The sequence below is a fragment of the Hemiscyllium ocellatum genome, chromosome 6 (assembly GCF_020745735.1).
Source record: "Hemiscyllium ocellatum isolate sHemOce1 chromosome 6, sHemOce1.pat.X.cur, whole genome shotgun sequence".
Lineage (NCBI taxonomy): Eukaryota > Metazoa > Chordata > Chondrichthyes > Orectolobiformes > Hemiscylliidae > Hemiscyllium > Hemiscyllium ocellatum.
In genome coordinates this window covers 83,729,364-83,752,938 of record NC_083406.1, presented here as the reverse complement: position 1 = coordinate 83,752,938, position 23,575 = coordinate 83,729,364, and the positions used below count along the sequence as shown (strand labels likewise).

Genomic DNA, 23,575 nt, shown 5'->3' with positions numbered 1-23,575 from the left:
CCAGAAAATTAGTTTTCAGAATCTTATGTAGTGTAATGGGTTTCCATACATCTCATGCACCCAGGTAAACTGAAAGAAAGTTCTCAACAAGTATACTTTCCATTAATTATCACTACTCCACTTACAGCCATTCTAAAATTCAAGCAAAATTGAGATCAATAAGGCAAATGAAACTGCTTTTGCTCAACTCATTAACATTCAAAGGATAATGTGCTCTGTGATTTTAATGGTCTCTGTATTGTGCTGTGATTTTCTTTGTATTAGTTGAAATAAATAATACAAAATTCTCCCCATAACTTTTATGCAGCTCTGCATTCAACAGGAATCTGGGCCTGGAATTTATTGTGTATTTACACCCAGGAACCCATGCAACCGGATCCCGGAAAATGGTGTATGCAATTTACATATACATTTATAATACATCCAAATCTGTTTGGCCGTTTTACAACAATACATCGGTCATTAAACTTACCTTTGTTATAATGGTTCCACTCTCAGGCTGAAGAGTAATAAAATCAAAATTACACTGGTTCAAAATGGATGTAAAATTAAACTCAGACCAAAACTAATTTGCTATATTTTCATTGTCTTTTTTCAATTGTTTAATTAAGATTATCACGGATCCCTGAACAGAATTTGCTCTGTCTTGCAAAGCATTATGCTATTACATGTCTCGTTGCTAACTTTCAACCTCCCTGGTTGGAAGTTTTACAAAGTGCTCTGCTTAAAGTACATGAATGATGGTTATTTGAACTCATTTGTTTAATTTTCGTACTAAAGAAGAAATAAATATTATAATTTTATCACTTCGCTTGGGTCCCAGTTATTTATGGATGATTTACACTAATTTTTGTGTTTGCACATAATCTAAATGAAATTAGTAGGAAACTTGCATGGAATTTGACAGAATGGGCATATTTCAGGTTTCAAATTTCATGTTGTGGCTCGACAGGAAAATTCAGGTCCAAATATATAATGAATGATATCCCGATGATAACAAATTGCCCTATATAGGATAACTATGTGTGGAGAGTTTTTATTTTTAGTTTGTGAATAATGAATTCATGGTGCTCAGAATAAATTAAGCTATAAAAATATGAGCCATTAACTGTGTGATTACAGAATTAAAACTACACTTTTATGTCCCATAATAAAAAAGTTAATTTTTAATTTTACTTATGAAGAGATGGAAGTCTAAATTACATTAATTTAGAGAAGCAATGCTGAACATATTGAACAATGCTAGAGGGGAAACCTGTAGAATGTAATATTTGGAATGGATCCATCACATGCTTTAAGTAAGTGGCTGGCTGCTTTAGAAGCAGTGTTACATCATATAACTGCTGGGCCAAAAAGAAAACAGACTTTCCAAAATACACAGAGCCTACAGTAGCATTTCTCATCCAAAAATGGTCATTACATAGCTAGGTCCTTACTGTCATTACAGCCATGAAAATCAATGAACTTAAAGCAGCATGAAATGCCACAACTTGCAGATACACATTCAAGTGCCAGAATGATAATCAATTTGTCTATCCCTTCTCCCCATTTCCTCCCTTCCTCTTCTGTGTGATATGTTACACGGGAGTAGAGTTTCACTTGGGTGACCATCGGCATCCAAATCAGTGAAGTGGGTTTTTGTACAGAGAGTGCTGGCAGGCCACAGAACCACGGGAGGACCTTGCAGCTGCAACGGATCCTGTTACATTTAGGATTAATATGCAAACATTCTCCACAGGAGCCACTTGATAGCAAACAGGAGGAGGAATCCTAAATGATTCACTTGCTGTTTCCTTAGTCCAGAAATCAAGTGTTGCCTTTGCTTTCAGTGAACAGAGAGAAGCTAAAGCAGATCAGTATAAGAAATCTTTAGGGTCTGTGTTCCTCAGGCCCATAGTGTTCAGTAAAATGATCAAACGAGCCATGGAACCAAATATGGAATGAAAATTGATTTTGATTACACCTGAATTTTTTGGAGTGAAATATGCCTGAAACATAATCTAACAGTGGGAACGCCTACACTAATCATTACCTGCATCATTTGATATCCCATTTCAATTGAGTTGACCTGGCAAAGCAAGAGGGAGGAGGTGTAACAATATAAATGATTGTATATTCTAATGCACATAGTAAATGCCTGACATGAGCAGCTGGTAAACTCACAGAATACTTCTTTAGATGATCCAGAGCTGCAGTGAGTGTTGGGATGGAGTCTATTCAAGCTTGCAAAGCCTTTGTACATCAGTAGAAACTAATTTACTGCATACTTGCAAACAACATACAATCTCACTCATCTGACTCTATTCAAATCCATGCAAGCTATCCTTCCCCTGTGATCTCCGACATTATAATAGTCAATGGGGTTACTTCCACTCTTTCAGGCACTAATGCTTTCAGATTCATACACAACAGGGGCCAAATTAGTCAATCAATCCCCTGCTATAGCTTGTGACTTGCTCCAATTCCCTCAATTTGGATGTTTGGATACATATTCAGCACTGGTGCCAAATATACTGATGAGGTCTGGGGATCAATTTTTCTCAACGCTCAGCTCTCTTCTCTCAGGTACAAGCTGGCTGTGCAGTGCTAAGTTTGAATCTGGGACCCACTCCCACATTTTAAGATGGTCACCAGCTGCTTCTGTATCCTGGCAAAACAGCCTGCACATTTCAGGCATTTGCTACATGGATAAAAACAAACAACCATTTTATATTGTAACACCTCCTCCCTTTTTCCTCACCATGGCAACTCAATTGAAACTAATGGGATATAAAATGATGCATTAAAACTGTTTATTACAGGCAGTCTCTGCAATCTATATTTCACAGGTCTATGTCAATCCTCCTTCAGTATTGGAGATCAATTTGTGTCAGTTCTTGATGCGCAGGAAATAATCTATTTGAGTATAAAAGTGCAAGCTGTAATTTTTGCATATTTGTTCAATAGATTAGTGAAATTATTCATATGGTTAGCCCTACTTTTAGGACAGTGGGTCAACCAAGCTCTCTCTCCCGAAATTGTATATTTGTATCAAAAGTAGTTCAAGGAACACAACATAAATACACTTTAATCAAGATTCTCACATCTATTAGAACTATGAACAGCCAATACTTTTGAATTATTTTCATTTTTAAAAGTAAGGTAAGTGATAGCCAAATTGCACAAAGTAAGGTCTCAGAAATGACTTTTAAGTAAGTGATCAGATTATCCACATTCAAGGCAGTGGAGTTTTAATGCTCTCTTGACTAGGCAGGTACAGCCTCAGTTTAAGATCCATTCCAAAGGACAGTATACACCTCTCTTGTTGCGACAGATTTGACATGTGAAGCTTTTCTACTCCAGTGAATCCTGAACCTATAAACTTCACTGATCCAAGGTAGACACATAACATTGCTTTCTTCAAACAATTTCACTTCCAACGCACACAATTTTAACTGTCCTTCACAGAAAGAACGAAGTCTACAGGGTGCTAACACTGGCCTGAGTCCAATTGGACCTCAAGCTTACTCAGATTAGCTCAACACGACCTCATCACCACCATTTTTCCAAGTAACCGAGGCTCCCACCTTCTCTTGAGTCCTCAATAGTCCACCAATTTAAAAACAAGTCAGACCTCCGCAGTCTTCAGTTCTTATTTTGAGAATTTATTCCAGTCATATGGAACTTCGCTGTGCTTAGCTTCAGAGCTGCATTACACGTAGTTGGACGATTAATCATCTGCACTCGCTTTCAGGCATAGACTCTGTGTAGTGCACACCTAATCACTGGCAGACAGGTCTTCATGGAAACACGTGGCCAATAGTGTTCTGGAGACATGAACAGGAGTATCAGAACACGATTTGCCTGAGGCATCCCCTGCATCTAGCACATTACAGAGGGTACACAATACACAAGAAGACTGATAGTTATATGTTTTGAACTGAGTTGAAGGAGGTCAACGGAAACTACTGTGGGATCTTCAAACTGGCCATCTGAACTCTGGAGTGAAGAACTGAGCTAGTGACAGCTTTGTGAATATTTTGTCTCAACTCAAAATAACAATAGAATCCAAGCTAGTGACATTTCAATTAATTTTGACAATACTATGTTTCGAGAAACACTCCCTTGTCTTTTACTTACCTGTCTATCTAATATTCATCTTTTAGGAGTCCCATGGAATAGCATGTTAGTAAATGCCAAGTGACAAATCAATTGCCTGCTCTGATGTACATGGTGGAAGTCCAGCACTTGAAAGCACAATGAAATAGAATATGCACAATTTCCCATGGTACCAAAAAATAAGAATCTGAAGTTAGAATACTGATATCCAGTCATCATCTTTGCCATCATTATAGTCACTGCACTCAGCCGACTGCATGAAAGTACCATCCTGTATTGCAGTGCAGTGATCTCTCATGCTGAGCGGAAGGAGCAGGAGTAATACCAATAACAGCAACTGTACTCCTCAACCACTCTGTACGACTGAGGGGAATACAAGAGTTCCAGCACACTGGAGGCGATAATCTCAACATTGTGTGGGGAGGAGAAAATTAATATCTAACATGGCAGAACACTTATCTATTCCTCTCACTGCTTGCCTTTAATTCCTATCCTACCATTCTTCATGGGGCAGCAGGCCATCTGGAAGATAACAGGAACAAATGGGAAAGATGGCACAAATACAGTTTGTGACTCAAAATATTTAATGGAAATGGTTCAATTTAACAGTGTTAAATACCCTACTCATGCAATTATAATCCTTTCTCTTCCTTTTCTCTTACTTTTTACGGTCATTCCCTCTGCAGAAGTAGAAACAGACTGTTTATATCCCTGCTGACTGAGTAGATGTATTTGGCTGACATCCTCTGAAATTTGGAGTCAGTGTGGGATGTACCTAGGACCGGACTTATTCGACCACTCAGGCAGGAGGCAGCTGACAGATCTCTGCCTGTAAGGTGCCTATTGTGGAGGTAGAGAAGGATCAGTGTGGAAACACTTCTAACAGAGTGCCCAGTCTCATGTGTCTTTTCTCAATCATGAAGCCCCTGCACTCCCCTTCTGTTGAAGAGTTGAGAGTACCTTACACTTAACTGCCAAGGGAAGACTTTCCTTAATAATGCTTAGGCTGACTAACTAAGCATGCAACCTACTCGTGAGGCTCAATAGGCACTCAGTTGATGCTTCAAACAGATGGTCAAGCTTTCCATCAGTATGAAGTTCTGAGAAATCAGGTTACTCATGTTCAAGATTGACGTCTCTAACACCACTCCAGCTGTGCACAGTATCTCTAGAAATGTTGGCAGAACATCATACACTTTCTTTGTTGCTCCAGATTTCACTGGCCATAATTTTCCAATCCTCCTTAGAATCAGTGCCTAAGGAACAGAGAATTGCAAATGCTAATTTTAAAAAAAAATCTACAAGGATAAACCCAGCAATGACCAGCCAGTTTAACTTTGGTGGTGATAAAGCTTTTTTGTCGCTAATTTGAGACAAAATGAATATTCAGTTGGACAAATGTGGGTTAATTAAAGATAGCTATCCCAACTTTTTTGATGGTAAATTGTATTTCAGTAACTCCTTTTGAGTTTTTTGAACTAATGGAATGGGTTGACGCAGTTAATACTGCTAATGCGTTACACATGAACTTCCGAAAGGCATTTAACAAATTGCCACACACCAGACATGCAAGAAACCTTCTCGCTAATGGATTAAAAGGGACAGCAACAATGTGTATGTGAAATTTGACAAGAAACAAAGTGTAGCTGTGAACGTTTGGTTTTTGGACCGGAAGAAGTTTTGTTGTGGGGCTCCCCAGGTATCAGTGTCTGAATTATTCTGCATCTTAATTATTTTAATGATCTAAACCAAGCACAGGACACTATTTTAAACAAATGTGGATGGCATAAACTTGGAAGCATTGCGAATTGTGAGAAAGATCATGTTGAACTTCAAATGGACTTTTTCATGTTGGTGGAGTAGGTGGACAAGCAGCTGATAAAATGTATTGCAGAAAATTGAGAATTAATTAATGAAGAATGGAGAGATTATATTCCCTACAGTATGGAAACAGGCCATTCAGCCCAACAAGTGTACACCTACTCTCCAAAGAGTAACCCACCCAGACCCATTCCCCTAATTAGCGTACCTAACACTACGGGCAATTTAACATGGCCAATTCACCTGACCTGCACATCTTTTGGATTGTGAGAGGAAACCAATGCAGACACAGTGAGAATGCACAAACTCCACACAGACAGTCACCCGAGGTGGGAATCAAACCTGAGTCCCTGGCACTGTGAGGCAGCAGTGCTAACCACTGAGCGACCATGCTCCCCCGGCAAGCGGCAAGACAAAAGTAAAGAGTACAATGCTGACTGCCCATAGTGACCTGAAGGTATATACATATCCATCATTGAGGCAGAGAGTAGGTTGATGGGTTGGTTACAAAAGCAAAGTTTTAAAGCAAAGCTTTAAAAATAATGACACAGAGTGCAACAGCAAGGAAAGATAAGATAAACCTGTCAAAAACATAGGTTCAAGTTGGGAAATAGGTACCATTACTGTAGTTTCAAGCCCACACTAATGCACTGGGAACATGGGTTCAAAAACCACATGGCAGCTGGTGGAATTTGAATTTGATTAATAAATCTGGAATTGAAAGCTCATCTCCAGCAATGGTAACTGTGAAACATCATCGAATGTCATAATAACCCATCTGGTTTACTAATGCCCTGTTACATGTGACTTCAGCACTGAATATGTGTTTGTCTTTTAATTTGCTGGGCTATGCAAGAAAAGCAAGTTAGGTGAATTGCTCTTACAGATGGCCAGTATCCATGTCACAGCCAAAATGGCTTCCTTTTGTACTGTTCTGTGATGTCATGATTCTAAAGTCAAATAGACAGTTATTCAGGAATCACTAGCAGAGTGTTGATTTTGGCAGAGATTTGTGCCAGTTACCTATTACAAGCAGTCAACAGTTGAGAGTAATTTTCTAACAGTTTACTGAGTTTGTTAAGAAGCAATAGTTTAGATTTGGTCTATTAGTGAATTAGATAAGGAAAGTACATAGATGCCACAATTCAGCATGGTTCACTGAATCCAGCTGATATATAGGCAGTGAATGTATTGTTCTTGTTAAAGTTGAGAAGGCAGCTTCCTGCTGTCTTGTCAAAGTATTACAGATGTTTTCCCTGGGTCTTCCTCTTCCTCTTCTGTTCAGCTCCCATCTGAATTCAACAAGGACTGGCCTCTAACCTGCAGCAGTTGTTGACATACACTTTTATTCAGGCTAGTCGCTTTCACTGTGTCAATAAATGATCTGAATCCTTTTGGCTCATACTCATGGGGAGTTACTCACGATGTTGGATAATCATTGTCCCCTTCCCTACTTCCATTTGAAGGTCAGTTTTCATTCCGTCCGGGAACAAATATTCCTTATTTCAAAACATTGCATTCATAGCAGGGTAGTGTGGCACCAATATATGTTTCGTTTACCTTTGTTTACTAGTCACTACTGTATCGTTAAATGAGGTCTTGTGTTACATGGGAAATAATCAATATGGATCAATAAGAGAACACATTTTTAAAGATGATCTCAGTTTCCAACAAAGATCACGACCCTCATTATGGATCCCTCTCTTGCAAACCTTCAAAACATCAACACAGTCTTTCATTTTTAAAAACTTATAGACATCTGAGGAAACACAAAGCTCAGATTGCATCTACCTAAGATCACATGTAGAAGTTGAGCCAACATATAAGGCAAACTAATTTAAACACAAGCAAAAATTATGCTTTTGCGTTGACGTAGAATATCAGTTTACACGTCTATTCAGCTGTGACATATTTGCATTAATAGCCTTGATTCTTTTGTCTCACAAATTCATTTTCATTATTACAGGACCTAAGTGATTGAGCAGATGGCATGAAACGAAAACAGAAATTTCTGGAAAAACTCAGCAGGTTTGTGGAGTGAAACAGAACTAATGTTTTGGATCCAGTGACCCTTCTTCAGAACTGATTGCGGTTTGGAAAAGGTTGGTACATATGCTAGAGAATGAGGTTGCATTGGCGGGGGGGTGGGGGGGGGGGGGGGGGAGAGACTAAATGATAGGTGGAGATGGAGCCCAGAGAGAGAAAAACACAGCTGCACTTACAAAGGACTGGTCTCCAACTATTTCTAACTGTTCTCACTCACCCAGGTCACATCACCACCTTCCCTTCTGTCAGCGCTAACAGCTGTGCAACCCATTTACATCTCACTCAATCCTCTCCTTTCTCTCAGTCCAAGAGAAAATGGTCCAAAATAGGGCAGGCAGATTAAAAATGAGAGTTGGAATGCTCGGCATTCAATTCCTCTTTTCTAATGAGGGGATGCTTCTGACCCTAGCTGTGCTCAGGGATCATCTGCCGGTGTTCAAGTTCTCATACTAATATAGGAACCTGTCCGTGGCTTACTGGCTAGGGACCCTCAGACAGAAGGCTGTCTTCCTTAATGTGACTAAGCACCACACTCTTTGAGACTTGGCCATTTGGGTGAATCCCATGCAGTGTGCTGGCTATAGCAACTGTTGGAACAGAGGGCAGGTGTAATACTGTTAACTAGCAACATGTCCATCCCTGGACTGGTGACTGCTGACAACCAAGACAAGTTGCTCCTGGCTTTGTGTCAGTGCTAAAAGGCAAAGTAAGGAGACAGGCAAAAATAAAGATGCTGCAAGTATCCACGAGAGTGCAATGTAAGTGAGCCCTAGGAGAGAAAGCGAGGATCCCTGAGATGCACCCTGATCCAATCTGTGTGTACAAAGTGTCCTTGCAGATGTATTCCAATAAGAGATGCTGCTGTGGTCCAAAATGCAGAATTGTACTGTATGTGCATCCGAGATTTATCATGAGGTTAGCATGCATCGGATGCCAAGGAGTGTGGGCAGAAGGTGCATAGGGTTGCTGTCCATACAGCTTGCTCTGAAATGTTGGTGCCAAATGTCCAGGATGAAGCTTTGGAGGACCATATGGTCAGCCGTTGTTACCAAATACTCACACTGACTTAACATGTTGGGAATTCTCGTCACTTTTTTTCTATTTGGCCTATGATAGAATAGGAAGCTACATTTGAATGAGGCTAGTACTCGAGGTCATGGTTTAAAAATAAGGGGCAGCCATTTAAAATAGAGATGCGGCTTTTTTTTTCTCTGAGAAGGTTGAAAGTCTTTGAAATTCCCTTCCTTAAAAGACAGTGGAAGCAGAATTGTTAAGCATTTTTAGGGTAGAAGAAGAAATGTTCTTGATTATAAAGGGGATGAGACTACCAGAATATGTGGGAATGTAGAGTTGAGATTAAAATCAGATCAGCCATGATCTTACCGAATGGCAGAGCAGGCTCAATTATCTGAGTGGCCTACCCTTGTTCCTGGCTCATACATTCATGGTCATAAGCGACAATCCCTATTAATAAGCACCTCACTGCTCCACAGCAAGAATCTGCCTCTTCCCCCAGAATTCTGTTGTTAAAAAGTTATGTGTTGCTCTCAAGGTTGAGAAAATCTGGGCTGGATTTCTCACATGGTTCTCCTGGATTTCTCGTCACAGCCCACATTCTTCAGAGATTTATAAGATTCCACCCAAATAATTTGTTTGGTGTTAAAGTGTTTACTTTGTAGTTAAATCTTTGGACAAATAATTTATTTAATAAACCTTGTCACTGACATTTAATATGAATTACCATGTTATATATTTCTGAACATTTCAAAATGGTGACCGCCCACACCAGTAGTTTACATTGTATACATGTATACTCATTGGGGAAATGCATTTGTAAATTGTATACTAAGACCTTCCATAGACATGTAACATCTGACCTAGTTACTTTGAATTAAAGCAGGAGATAGTAAACCCACTACATGAACCATAGTTGACACTCATTTTTGGAATGAGCTTTGGAAGCTTCAAAGTTCAACACTTAGGCTATCTCAATTTTTTCATCATTTTTGAACCTCTTTTAGATCAATCTTCTCTGTTCCAGTGAAATCAGCTCAATTTCTCATGCCACCTTTTGTAGCTATCGTCTCTTATTCCTTATAAAGAATTATTATGGTATACTCCCATCAATCTAATATCATTCCTATAAAAAAACCCACACGTTATTAATATTTATTCACTTTATCAGAACTAGGCCTATCTTTTTGTCTGATTTGTTCCCACATTCCTTAATTCTCTTTGGTTATACATCTGAATTACTCATAAATGATGACATGGTCTTTGCTTCATTTATTAACTCCAAGATGCTCATTCCACTGCTTCACAAACCTCTGTGTGAAACTCTTTTCCTGTTCTCTGCCTTAAATTACTTCAATTGAATCTTATATTTGTGCTCATTGGGTTCAAATTCCTCAGCCACTGGAAACATTTTTTTCCACTATTTTCACTCTCATATCCCTTCATTTTCAAACATCTCACATAAGTTCCACCTTCACTTCATTAGCTCTTGACTAGTTCTAATGAAAACAACACAAACTTTCCAATTCTTTCTTATTGGTATTTTCAGTATCCTAATGAATCTGCTCTGGCTCCTCTCAATTTCTTCAACTTGCTCCTTATAGCGTAGAACCCAAAATTGTACATGTTACTCCAGATAAGGTGTTACAAGGTTTTATGTGACTTCATCATTTCAGCTCACCTTTTATGCTCTATTCATCTTGCCATAAATCCCAATATTCCATTAGCTTTCTTTATAGCCTTATCCACTTGAGGTGTTGTTTTTAATACTTTATGAACCTGAATCCCCAAATCCCTTAGCTCATCCATATCAACTAACTCTCCCCTTCTTATGCTTGTTTTTCTTTCAGCCATAATATATCATTTCGATTTTGTTGACATTGATTTTCAGGTGCTACCTTTTTGACCATTTCAACATCTTAATAGCATCCTCCTGCAGCTTACTTTGGTTCCTGCATTTTTAGAGTGCACCTATCCTGTAACTGGGTGCTGTCCTCCTGCCATGTTCTGTGTTGGTGTCAATCCTTGAGGGCAGCAATGTCTTTGTGATTGCTGAGGTCACATCTGCACATTTTCAGGCCTCTTACAGATTTCAATAATAATTAGTTTTAAGAAATTATTCATTGCTTACCAGACTATGTAATGTGCACTTTCCTGATAGCCTTGAAGAGAAATTGACAAGAAGTGTCATATTAACACCATTTACTAAAACTACATCCTTAAAAGTCATATTGAGTAACAAACCCAGACCACTGACCAATTATCAATTTTTAATCAGACTGTTCATGTTAAAAATTGAAAATCACATTCAGAGTTTCTTTCTTTCACATTAAATATGGGTTATACTTTCATAGTTTTTAAAATTGTTACATTTTACATTCTTCAGATTCTATTAAATTAACTTTCTATGCAATTTCGACAAAAAATGATGAAATGTACATACAGATGGGTCAAATTAAGTCACCTTAATCTTACCAGACCATAGGGTGTCCCTCATTAAAGAGAGACTAGTCATGATTTAACCTGAGGGTCACTACACCTCAGGCAAGGGGAAAGGTTGAAAAGGAGAGTTTGTCATGGTAATCTCATCCAGTGTGGGAACTGAACCTACTCTATCAACAAAACACTGCTTTACAAACCAACCATTCAGCCAACTGAACTAAACCAACCCCATGCATAGTTATTCTCATCATTTTATCATTTAAAATTTCCTTTCTTTCTCCCTTCCATTGTTACACTGAAGTCTCCCTGCAGAACTTAATCATTCAGCACACTAAAGGCAATAATTAGAAATGGAAATATGCTTCAGCCATCTTGTGCTCCTATGTCATAGACATGAACTTTTCTGTTGGTGAAAATGAAGTGGTTATTCAAAATAAATATATCTTAATTCCGTAAAATGACCAGGTCACCTACAGAATTTCATTATGTGAAAATGGCTTATTTCTGCTAAAATATGACTCATGACCAGGTTTAAAAAGAATACTATTGAATAATGCAAAAGTGTTCACTGTTCATTAACAGAAGAGCGTCTTGTTGTGGGAATGCATCAATATTGTTCATAAAGGAATGAGAGACTACTCTCCTGAGGTAAACACAATTACTGGGCTTATCAAACATGACTCAAACGTGGTGCTGCCTGTACGGTGACACTACATTAATAAAAATCTCATGCTACTGCATAAACACAGACCTTTATTTCATTTCTTATCAGTTTTCTTTTTGCTTCTGCGCTTGAATATGCTAAGCTGGGGAAAGATTTTGACTTAGCGGGTGTTAATGTAAGCTGGACCATTGCTAACACACAGATATTTTAAAAACATCCATAGATGGACACATTCCTGTGAAACAAAGTATGAGCTCTGAGTATGGGACAATAATAACAGCCTGAGTGTGTTCCAGCTTAACTGTCGGAATACATTTGCAGAAATTCTTACTGGACATAACAAAAGATGTTCTTGAATAACTTGGAATGAACTTCACAAATTGTTGAACACTAATTTCTGATACCTCAGAAGTAAAGCTTTATCCATTAGGATAAGCATGCCATAGGCACTTTGCACCGACACAGCAGTTAACTAATTTTTTTCACAATGCTAGTTTTCATTCAATTCCCCCAGTAAAATTTGAGTGAATCAGGCAACAATTACATTAGTTCATGCTTGTTTCATAATTTTAAAAGCCTACACCTTGATCCCATTCAGCAAATTAGACATGAGAAGCTCAGATTGCTGTGGAGGATCTTAAAGAGAAGCCAATTACAAATGGGGATTGACAAGGAAGAGAGTGCTGTAGTGTAAAATGTAAACTTATAATCAATTATTTCAGGGTTTGCTATCAGCAAAGTGTGAATGCATCAGCAAAACATTCTCAACAGAACAACTCCATTCTTGAATAAATGTGCAATGAAAGGGAAGTGAGTTCTGTTGAAATATGTATTTATGACTAAGGTTGAGTAAGAATCACTATGTTCAGCAATTTTACCACCAGCCTGCCAAAATTTATATTGAGTAAAAAGACTTCATCAAATAACTATCCCATTATTTTACTTGCAAAAAAGTTGGACACTGATGTAGCTCTGCAAACCTCCAGCAATTCACTTTAAGGATATTGATGAATTAAGCATTTGTTTTGCTTAAATGTCATAAAAGTTTAAGCTTTTTACCTCGCACTCATCAGGACTTTAGAAAGAAGCAATAATTTGCACAATAGGAAAATAGGGTGTTTGTTTTGGTTGGGTTGTGGCTAGAAGGAAGAGACAACGGTCGAAAAGTGTGGTACTGGAAAAGCACAGCAGGTCAGGCAGCATCCCAGGAGCAGGAAATCTGACGTTTCAGGCATAAGCACTTCATCTGAAAAGCTGCCTGAGCAGCTGTGCTTCTCCAGCGCTCCACTTTTCAACTCTAATCTCCAGCATCTGCAGTCCACACTTTCTCCATGGAGAGCTGTTAACTGGCTCAGTTTAATTCAAGCCAAGCAGGTCAAATATGGTTGGTCAGGGCATTGCAGTGGAGATACAGCAGGGATTGACTAGTTCCATTGCCATTTCAGTCAGTTAAAGAGGTGCAATGTGTGGATATACCCCTTCTACCTGAAAAGAACAGAGCCTTATGTGTGAATAACCGCAATTTCTTCTAGTTATAGCTTCAGTCTTGATAAGGACAAGATAAAAAGCTTCAAATTTGTACCTTTCTTCAGCAATGTTTCAGGTTTGTATTGTCAAACAATTAAACATACAGTGAATTGTATTTGTTTTAACTGGCATCTAGCAACTGTCCCTCTTGATAAGCTGGCAAAAACCCCTCAAATACTGCAATCTCCTGCAATGGCTGCGTATTTATATTGTATGTATAACAGTGACGTGTCTACCCTCTGCACTACATTCCTGTTACTTACTCTGTGCTTTTACATTGATTTTAGGAGATGAGTTGATGTTTTTACTTAGATTTTTCAGGCATGTTGATGCCTTGAGGCTTTGCTTGGTCTGGGTTTGCTGCAGTTATGAGTAACTCTTGATTTTCAAGAGTATTGATCAACTGGCACACTCCTTCTCCCGTAGGTGCTGATTAATATAAAGTTTACTGTACAGTATTTGTTTCCTACACCTTGGAAATGGAGCCACTATTCCCTGTATATTACTGACAGTGTATTTCTTCCCCCAGACATGCTGCATTCATGGGTTTCCCATGGAAAGCGGCAACATTACAGATCCTGAAAATGTTTGACTCCACAACCTGTCTATTACTTTAGGATTGGGTCCATCAGGATCCTCCAGGTTTTCACTGCTAGGAAGATTTTCTCCAATTTGACACCAAGATGAAATTCCGATTTGCTAAGGAAGCTGAAACCTGTAGGAATGACGAGGGTCTGAGTATGCCATGGCATTCCAGATACACAATTACAGCTAAATCCTTTATGAGTGAACCATACAAAAATATATTTTAAAATCACTGGATAGTTCTGGCTCTGACTAGATCCACCTCTGCCAACCACTCAGCAGAAGTCCAGGATACAGGGAACCTCTGGTTTTCCTCCTGCCCCATCCTCAGTGGTTGAGTAGACCAGGAAATTTGGAGCAATATTCAGTTTTACAGAACTTCCAGTAAATTCCCAGCTTGACTCTGGTGGATGCATGGGGCAACAGCCCCTAATGAAGCTGAATTCATGAGTAATTTTTGGAATTTCAAACTTCATAGATTAGATTAGATTACTTACGGTGTGGAAACAGGCCTTTCGGCTCAACAAGTCCACACCGACCCTCCGAAGAGCAACCCACCCATACCCATTCCTCTGCATTTACCCTTTTCACCTAACACTATGGACAATTTAGCACGGCCAATTCACCTAACCAGCACATCTTTGGACTGTGGGAGGACACCCGAGTACCCACGCAGACATGGAGAGAATGTGCAAACTCCACACAGACAGTTGCCCGAGGCAGGAATCGAACCTGGGTCTCTGGCGCTGCGAGGCAGCAGTGCCACTGTGCTGGCCCAAATGAGATCCCATTGCATATCTATGTAAACAAAGCATCTAGTAGCCAACCAGCACTGCATTAACATTTGCAAAACAGAACTGGGAATTATGTCATGCCAAGTTTTTGTCCACCGAGCATGTCCAAAGAAACTTGATGGGAAGAGTGGGAGGTAGGAAAGTCAATAACGTCTCTGTAGGTTTTGGAGAACATGTGTTTCATGTCTTTTAAATTCAATTGTTATATTCATATTCTGTGTTTTTTTCAGCTGGTGCTTGGTTATTCATGAGGCTCTGTGGCAGGTAGTTGTTTTTGCTGCAAGCTTCCCCTTTTTGCATTGGAAAGTTTGCCGAGAGGGATCCTTCAGGCTGACATGATCATAAGAAAAAGAAGAGTTTTGGAGTGATGCCAGGTGTGTCAAACAGCCAAGGAGGTGTTCTGTTCCCTTCTGCTTGGTAACTTCAATCTGGCATCCACACACAGAGAGAAGGCATGTACTTTGCCAGATATTGTCTGCCCCTGAATGATTCTGTGTCAGCTGATCCCAGTGGCACCAAATTGAGTTATGAATGTCCGATGAATAAAACCTGGCCCTAGTTTATTTACTAGCTTGAGTGCAAGTGAGTTAAGCATGTGTTGCTGGAAAAGCACAGCAGGTCAGGCAGCATTTGAGGAGCAAGAAAATCAATGTTTTGAACCGTGGCCAAAGGGCTCTGGCCCAACACATCGCTTTTCCTGCTCCTCGGATGCTGCGTGACCTGCTGTGCTTTTCCAGCACACACTCTCAACTCTGATCTCCAGCATCCGAAGACCTCACTGTCTCCTACTCGATTGCAAGTGATACTACCATATAAGAATGCAAAGGGTGTAATTCAACTCCTGGTATCGTGGGCTAGGAGCTGATTCAGGAAAGAAAGTGCTTGTTTTTAAACATCACTTTCAACATGCAAGCACTTCTGATCAGCTATTCAAGCCATGTTCCAAGTGTGAAATGCAAATTTCTAATACTTTGCCAAAATAAGTATGGTCAGTAGGTTTACAAATAAATATGCTTATTTTTAATTTCAGATTACCTCTTCAAAAAGTATGCATTCTTGATTTTCCATTGTTCCCATAATTCATTCATTACTCTGAAAAACTGAAACCTAGCTTTTTATTGGGCTGCTTATGGTTTACTGAACAAGCTGTAACCCATGTGCATTTCAGACTCTATTCTTGAATTTGATTGCCATGTCTCCCCCAGATGATGACACCTACATTATGTCATCATTCATATTAATAAAAAAATTATAAAATACTGAAATTAGTTGTGATCTTGTTACTCAGTTGCAAATTATCTGTTAGTATGAAAGTGTCATTTAATCTTTCTCAAGTTCTCTTCTGGGGAATAATATACTGGGATCTACAGAGATCTCCTAATATTAAAATTATCCAAACAGCTTTCTTTTACAAATTAATATGTTAATAAAAATAAATTATTGTAGTCAGTCTCTTAATTATGAAAAACAAACTGTAATTTTACTTAATATTTATGTTGGAAATGTATCTTCCCAATTCCTAAGTAAAAATCAAGAACAATTTATTTTGCTGTTAACTGTTTGTAGCAGATGTATTGGAATTAATCAAATCTGTTCATACAACTGATAACATTAGTTCTTTTAAAATAGTGTACACTTTCTACTAAATGCCAATCAAAGTTTGATCTTGCAGAATTGTCAGGACACCATTGAAACTCAACTCGGTAACAAGCTTTCTGTTCATTCATGATTTCATCAACATTATGCACCCAACACTCAACAAAGATGTCATCCTTCTGATTTCAGTCCTACAAAATAAGAATGGTGAGCGTAAGGATCATGTTTTCTTGGTGAATGTGTTTACTTTATGAAATGCTCTTTTAGAACAGGGCAAATTGCTCAGTTTGGATATCTCATGGGACATCCATGGCCCATCAGGTTTTGAGGAGCTGGATGGCCTGCTCCTACTCCTATTTCTTATGTTCCATTGTTCACAGAAAAAAATGATCCCAGAAGTTCCCTCAGCCACTTGGCATGATGAGGCTGCCATCAGTATCAGCAGTGGTCACAGCTGCTGGCTAATTGCAGCATTAAATTATGACAGGGCAGCCTTCAAGATAATGATCAAACAATACCAGGTTATAGGTCAACAGGTTTAATTGGAAGCACACTAGCTTTCGTAGCAACGCTCCTTCATCAGGTGATAGTAGGAGCGTTGCTTCGAAAGCTAGTGTGCTTCCAATTAAATCTGTTGGACTACAACCTGGTGTTGTGTGATTTTTAACTTTGTACACCCCAGTCCAACACCGGCATCTCCAATTCAAAATAATGGGTGGGCATCCACCCTGACACTGAAGGGAACATATGGATTAAGCACTTTGTAGCATTTAGCCCCATTGTGGCGAATGAAAGGCTTCCACACTAACATTAACTAACTTTTTTCTGTTCCTTGAAATCCAAACATCCATTTTAGAGCGGAAACCAGATTGCAAATCTTTCCTTTATGCTCATCATAAGGCTATTTGTCGGCATATGAGAATTAAGCATTGTAAGGATTTACATTGTTATATCTTTGGAACAATAACAATTAACATATTTAAAGCAAACAGAGGTGTGTAGTCATGATGTATTTCATCTTGAGGGTTGGCACACCCCCATTATGCATTGACATCTGATTAATGTTGTTGGATTGGCCAATGCTGAACACAATTTAAATTTTGTTTGCAATGGCAGTTTGCAAAGTGCAAAAGGCCTGAACATTGTTAAAAATTAGTTTAAGGGTTGCTTAATGTTTTCCATGACAAGTTCTTGGCTAAAAGACGAAGGATGTCCTTTCTCAAAAGGCATTCATACTTGACAGTTATAATGTTTACGTGAACCAAACACATTTCTATTTTAGGCTGCTCAGATAAATACTTTTCATTACCTTCTTTTCTTCAGACATATGCTTCAGATTTATACTTTACTCAGTTCATTGTTCTGAATGAACCCATGAACTGTCACAAGCCATGCAATAATTTATGACAAAGACAAAGTATTATGGAATCTGGAAACCTAAAATAAGAATAAAAAATGCTGGAAAATCTCAGCCGAAGGTCATTGACCCGAAAGGTTGACTCTGTTTCTGTCTTCACAGATTCTGTCTGACCTGCTAAGTTTTTCTAGCTTTTTTTCACTTGTTGGAATAAATTATAACCACACAACTGTGAATGTAATATTTCAAGAGTGTATTAGCATTTAAGCACCTCTCATCAGCAGACTCAGAAAATTACAATGGGATCTTTAGCTTTGTGCGTCAGGGACAGAGTCAAAAGCATTTAAAAAAAGTTGTATTTAAATATTGAATCTCCCATGGCTTCAGGATGATGATGCATATTTCATACTTATTCAATAAAGTTCCTTTGTTATAAATGCAGCATAGAAAATGTACAAACACTGGATGAGGTTCAATAACTACAAGGTTCCATAAACAGCAAAGGGGTAATGATGAGATAATTTGGCTTTTTAATGTTGGTTAATTTGTCACAATACAGAATAAAGCTTCCATGCCCTCCTTTGAAAAACCTTCAAGAGATCTTTTTTATTAAAGCGAAGGGCAAATAGAAACTTGGTTTAACATTTCCAGTGGTTGTGGTATCTAGAGCTTTTAGAAAATTGTGCTTTAGTTGGGAACTTCACCCACAATAACTACATTGTTTAAAAATTAATTTATGGGATGTGGGCATTGCTGGCTGGGCCAACATGTTTTGCTCAACCCGCATTGTACTTGAGAAAGTGGTGGTGGTGCTAATGGTGTCATTAGGAATTTGTGGGTAGATTCTTAATGAGATTCTATCTGTTAAGAACGCACTTTTGTGAAACTGACTTGATATTGTCAATGTGAAATAATTGGAGGATGTGTTGACACTACAATTATGTCGTGCTTGTGCGGGAGTGGAATATGGTCCAGGATCAGCCAGCTGCATTGGAAGGCACTTGGTATAAGGGATATGTCAGGGTTAGTTTTACAAAATCTGCCCATTTCTGCTGAGCTGATAGCAATGGTAGAAATCTCATAATGGCTTGATCTTGTGTTCTGAAGAAGGCTCACTGGACATGAAACATTAAGTCTGCTTTCACTCCACAGATGCTATGTTTTTCCAGCAATTTCTGATTTCCAGTATCCATAACACTTTTTTCGTCAAGGTCCAATTGCTCCTCCTTTGGCAGGGGCATATGCGAATCGGAAGTTGGGCAGAATCCACAACACCTAGCTGATCTACTATTATTTGTTTTCACCACAGCTGAATTTTATCTAAATGGCAATTTTAAAAAATAATGTTCATGGTGCATGGTTATCCCAGGCTGGTGAAGCATTTTTTCTCCTTCAGACTAAGGTGGTGGCATGCTGCATTCTTGGGGTACTTGGGGCGTACGTACACCTACAGTACTGCTAAGAAATTGCAAGATTATGACCTCGTATCAGTAAAGGAAAGTCTATCGTTCTAAGCCAGGATGGTGCACTTGTAGGAGATATACTGCCCTTATCCTTCAAGATGGTAGAGTTTATGGGATTGGGAGGAGCCTTGCTACATTGTTATAGTGCAGCTTGTAGATATAGTCTATGCATGGATGATAGAGGGATTGTTTGTTAAAAGCCCATCATGTTGTGCCAATCAAATGGGCTATCTTCCCCTGGTTGGTTTCAAGCTTCTTTGACCTACACTCATCCAGACAAGTGGAGAATATTTCATTACAGTCTTGCATGAGAGATTGGACAGAGCTGAAAATGTGTTGCTGGTTAAAGCACAGCAGGTTAGGCAGCATCCAAGGAACAGGAAATTCGACATTTCGGGCCAGAGCCCTTCATCAGGCCCGAAACGTCGAATTTCCTGTTCCTTGGATGCTGCCTAACCTGCTGTGCTTTAACCAGCAACACATTTTCAGTTCTGATCTCCAGCATCTGCAGACCTCACTTTTTACTGAGAGATTGGACAGACTAGGATCGTTTTCCTTACAGCAGAGGAGATTGAGAAGGGGACATGATTATGGTATATAAAATTATGAGGGGCATAGATAGGGCAGATAGGAAGAAACATTTGCCTGTGAGGGAGGGATCAGTGACCAGGCGCATAGATTTAAGATCAGAGGCAGAAGGTTAAAGGTGATACAAGGAAAATCTTTTTCACTGAGAAAATGGTGGAAATCTGAAACTGACTAGGTCACTGGTCTTGACCAGCACAGATACAATGGGCTAAAGGGCCTTTTTCTGTGCTGTAGACTTCTCTGATTCTATGACTCAAGCATTATAGATGGTTGATAGTCTTTACGGCGTCAGGAGGTGAGTTACTCACAGCAAAATTGTTAGATTCTGATCTGCCCTTATAACCATACTATTTATATGGATAGTCCAGATCAGATTCTAATTCAATGGTAATCCTTAGTGTTTGATAGTGGGTGGATTCAAAAATACCATTCAATGGTTAGATTCTTTCTTGTTGTTGCTGGTCATTTCTTTGGGCTTGGGGTTACACAAATGTTACTTGCCCTTTATCAGCCCAAGTCTGGGTGTTGTGCAAAAAAAATTTGGACATCAGTATGAACTGCTTCAATATCTGAAGGTTCTGCATGAGACTGAACAATGTGCAAACATCAGCAGAGATCTTCACTCTGACCTGAAGATGGAAGAAAAGATGATTGGGCCTACCCCACCATTGTACTTCAATGCTAAGCAATTCCAGCTCATGAATGGGTCTGAAAGGAATATTTTACTGACACCGACAGAGTACATGAATTTGAACTTTTTTATTTATGTGTGGGACAGTGGTCAACATTTATTGCCCATTCCAGATGCCGTTGAGAAGGTGGTGGTGACATGCCTTCTTGAACTACTGCAGTCCAAGTGCTGTAGATAGACCCACAATGCCCTTAGGGCAGGATGTTGACCAGTCAGGATGGTGAGTGGCTTGGAGGGGAACTTGCAGGTAATGGTGTTCCCATGCATCTGCTGCCCTTGTCCTTCTGGATGGTCATGGGTTCAGAAGGTGCTGTTTATAGAGGTTTGGTGCATTTCTGCAATGTGTCTTATAAAATGTGTGCACTGCTGCTCTTGAGCATAAGTGGAGGAGGAAGTGGATATTTATGGATGTAACAGTGCCATGTTTATTACTAGGTTGGTAATTCAGGGATCAGGACTGTTAATCCAAAAAAAATGAGTTAAATTCCCAAAATAGAAGATTGAGAATTTAAATTTAGTTTAAAAATAAAAATATAAATAAATAAAGCTTCAGGAAAAGGAATCATGAAACTGTTGAAATTCAAAAACTCTAAACAGTTTGCTGGTGGAAAACTGATCACAACAACAGTCTCACACCAAAGTGCTTTACAGCAATCAGCTCTCTGACATGGCAGGTCAAGCCACTTAGCTGGATTAAACCCCTTGTTGCTGTTCATAAATGGCCCCATTTCCCAAGGCAATGAATACTGTGCAAAATGATAGTCTTGTCAGCAACATTCCCATTCCCTGAATGACAGAAATGCACTTCCTTCATTTGCTGACCCACTGATGAACATTTCATGCTGTGGTGTAAAATCAGAGAACTGTAATAGATTTTCCCTGTGGATTTTTCAATGCATTTATGTTATTAACTCAGATATGTTCCTCCAGATCAAACAGTAACCTCGATTTGCCTTCAGTTGATTATGAAGTGAGACTGATTTTTAATTGTGCACTGGTATGTATGTTTTGTTGAGTTTGTTGCTATGGTGATTTCCATCAAACATAATACTTTGGTCAATAATATGGATATGTTTTGGTATTTCATTCAACATGCCAGTCAGCTTGCTTGATCTTCAGTTCAGAATTTGGGTTATGTCTGTGCTATAGTTTTCTTTTGAAACATTTGATTTCTTTTTGAAAGGCCATTGAGCTGCAACATTAACCTGTTTTTCTCTCTTACACATGAATCTTTCTAGCAATTTCTGTTATTATTTCAGAATTCCAGCATCTGTACTATGTTGCTTTGTAGTTTGTAAGATGATCTGGTTAAAGTTCTTGTGCACGTCACTGTAACAAAATCAGTAGCGGTAGGTACAGATAACATGAATAAGGGACTTCTCTCTGTCTACCCTGCCCCTGCCCCCTCCCATCAACCCCTCTGCCATCTCGTGGGAGTCGGCTAATTGTGTCTGAAGACTTGACCAAAACTGACCGCAAATAATTTAGTCGCCTAGTTTGTAAATTCCTGACCACTATCACCTTGTGGTTTTGTTTGACATAAACTGCAACACATCAATGAAAGGTGTAATTACATCGGTGCTGTAGAATTTGACACAAACAATTCATGTAGAATACTTGCATAGTACACAAGTACAGCTTTCTTGTTTAGCAAATGATTATAGTGCTAGATTGTTGTGCTGAATAATGTTTTTGGGTAAGTTGTTACTAATTACAACATTAGGCTAATTCTACAGAATGAATGGAAAAATGTTACTTCAGTTTGAAGAGGTGGGTCTTATCAGCAATGTGTTTGGGCTCTCCTCTACACAGTACTTTAGGAACAAGGGAAGTTACTCCACATTATTTGTGATCGTACTACTGAGAAATTAATTTTTTGCTGAAATCAATACATGATATAAACATCCTGACTGAAAAATATGCTCAAAGACTTTGGACCTCAAGTGTACAAAGGCAGAATTCATAGGACCATGATAACATTAGGAATTTGGAGCAGGAGTAGGCAATTCAGCCCTTCGAACCCACTCCACCATTTAAGATGAGCATGGCTGATCTTATCCTGGTCACAAGTCCAATTTCCTACCTTCTCCCCATAGTCCTTTATCCCCTATTTCATCAAAAATATAAATGTTTTGTTCTTGAATCTGTTGGTTGAATCTGCCTCCACTGCACTTTGTGACAGCGAGTTCCATAGATGCAAAACCCTCTGAGAGAAGTAGTTTCTCCTCATCTCAGTTTTGAACCTACCTCCTCTCACTCCATATCTATACCTTTTTGTTCTAGACTCTCCCACAAGGGGGAGCAGCTGTTCCATATCCACCTTCAGCATTTTATATCCCTCAATCAGATCCCCCTTATTCTTCTGAACTACAGCCAGTACAAGCCCTAGCTATTTAACTGCTCTTTGTCCGGCAGCCCTTTCATTCCTGGAATCAACATGGCTAAACTTCTCTGAATGGCCTCCAGTGCCACCACATCCTTCCTCAAGTAAGGAAACCAAAACTGAACACAGTACTCTACTTGTGGTCTCACCAATGCCTTCTGTAATTATAATAAGCGTGTTTACTTTTATAATCCAGTCATTTTGCAATAAAAGCCAGGATTCCATTTGCCTTTCTTATTATACGCTGCATCTACATATACATTTCCTGCGATTCATGCACAAAGATACCCAGATCCCTCTGCACTGATGCAATTTGAATCTATAAATATTTCCCATTTAAAGAATAATTTGCCTTTTCTTTTTTCAGCCAAAATTAAACACCATCTGCCAGTTCTGACCCATCTTCTGAGGCTATCAATATCTATCTGTAAACTCATTATCTCCTCATCATTGCCCATTTTGCCACCTATTTTACTGTCATCTACAAATTTTACTTTATTACTCTT

At 39.0% G+C, this 23,575-nt stretch overlaps 1 protein-coding gene across 6 annotated transcripts in view; it reads right to left on the bottom strand.

The window, feature by feature from the left end:
- The window catches only part of sgcg (sarcoglycan, gamma), a 644,218-nt gene that overhangs the window by 469,445 nt on the left and 151,198 nt on the right, over positions 1-23,575 (bottom strand). Inside the window, exon 2 of one of the 6 annotated variants that reach the window (XM_060826735.1) lies at positions 11,111-11,141. The exons of the other annotated variants lie outside the window; for them this stretch is intronic. The gene's annotated coding sequence lies outside the window, so the exon portion shown is untranslated. The remainder of the gene's footprint in view (positions 1-11,110; positions 11,142-23,575) is intronic. 6 annotated transcript variants of the gene reach the window in all.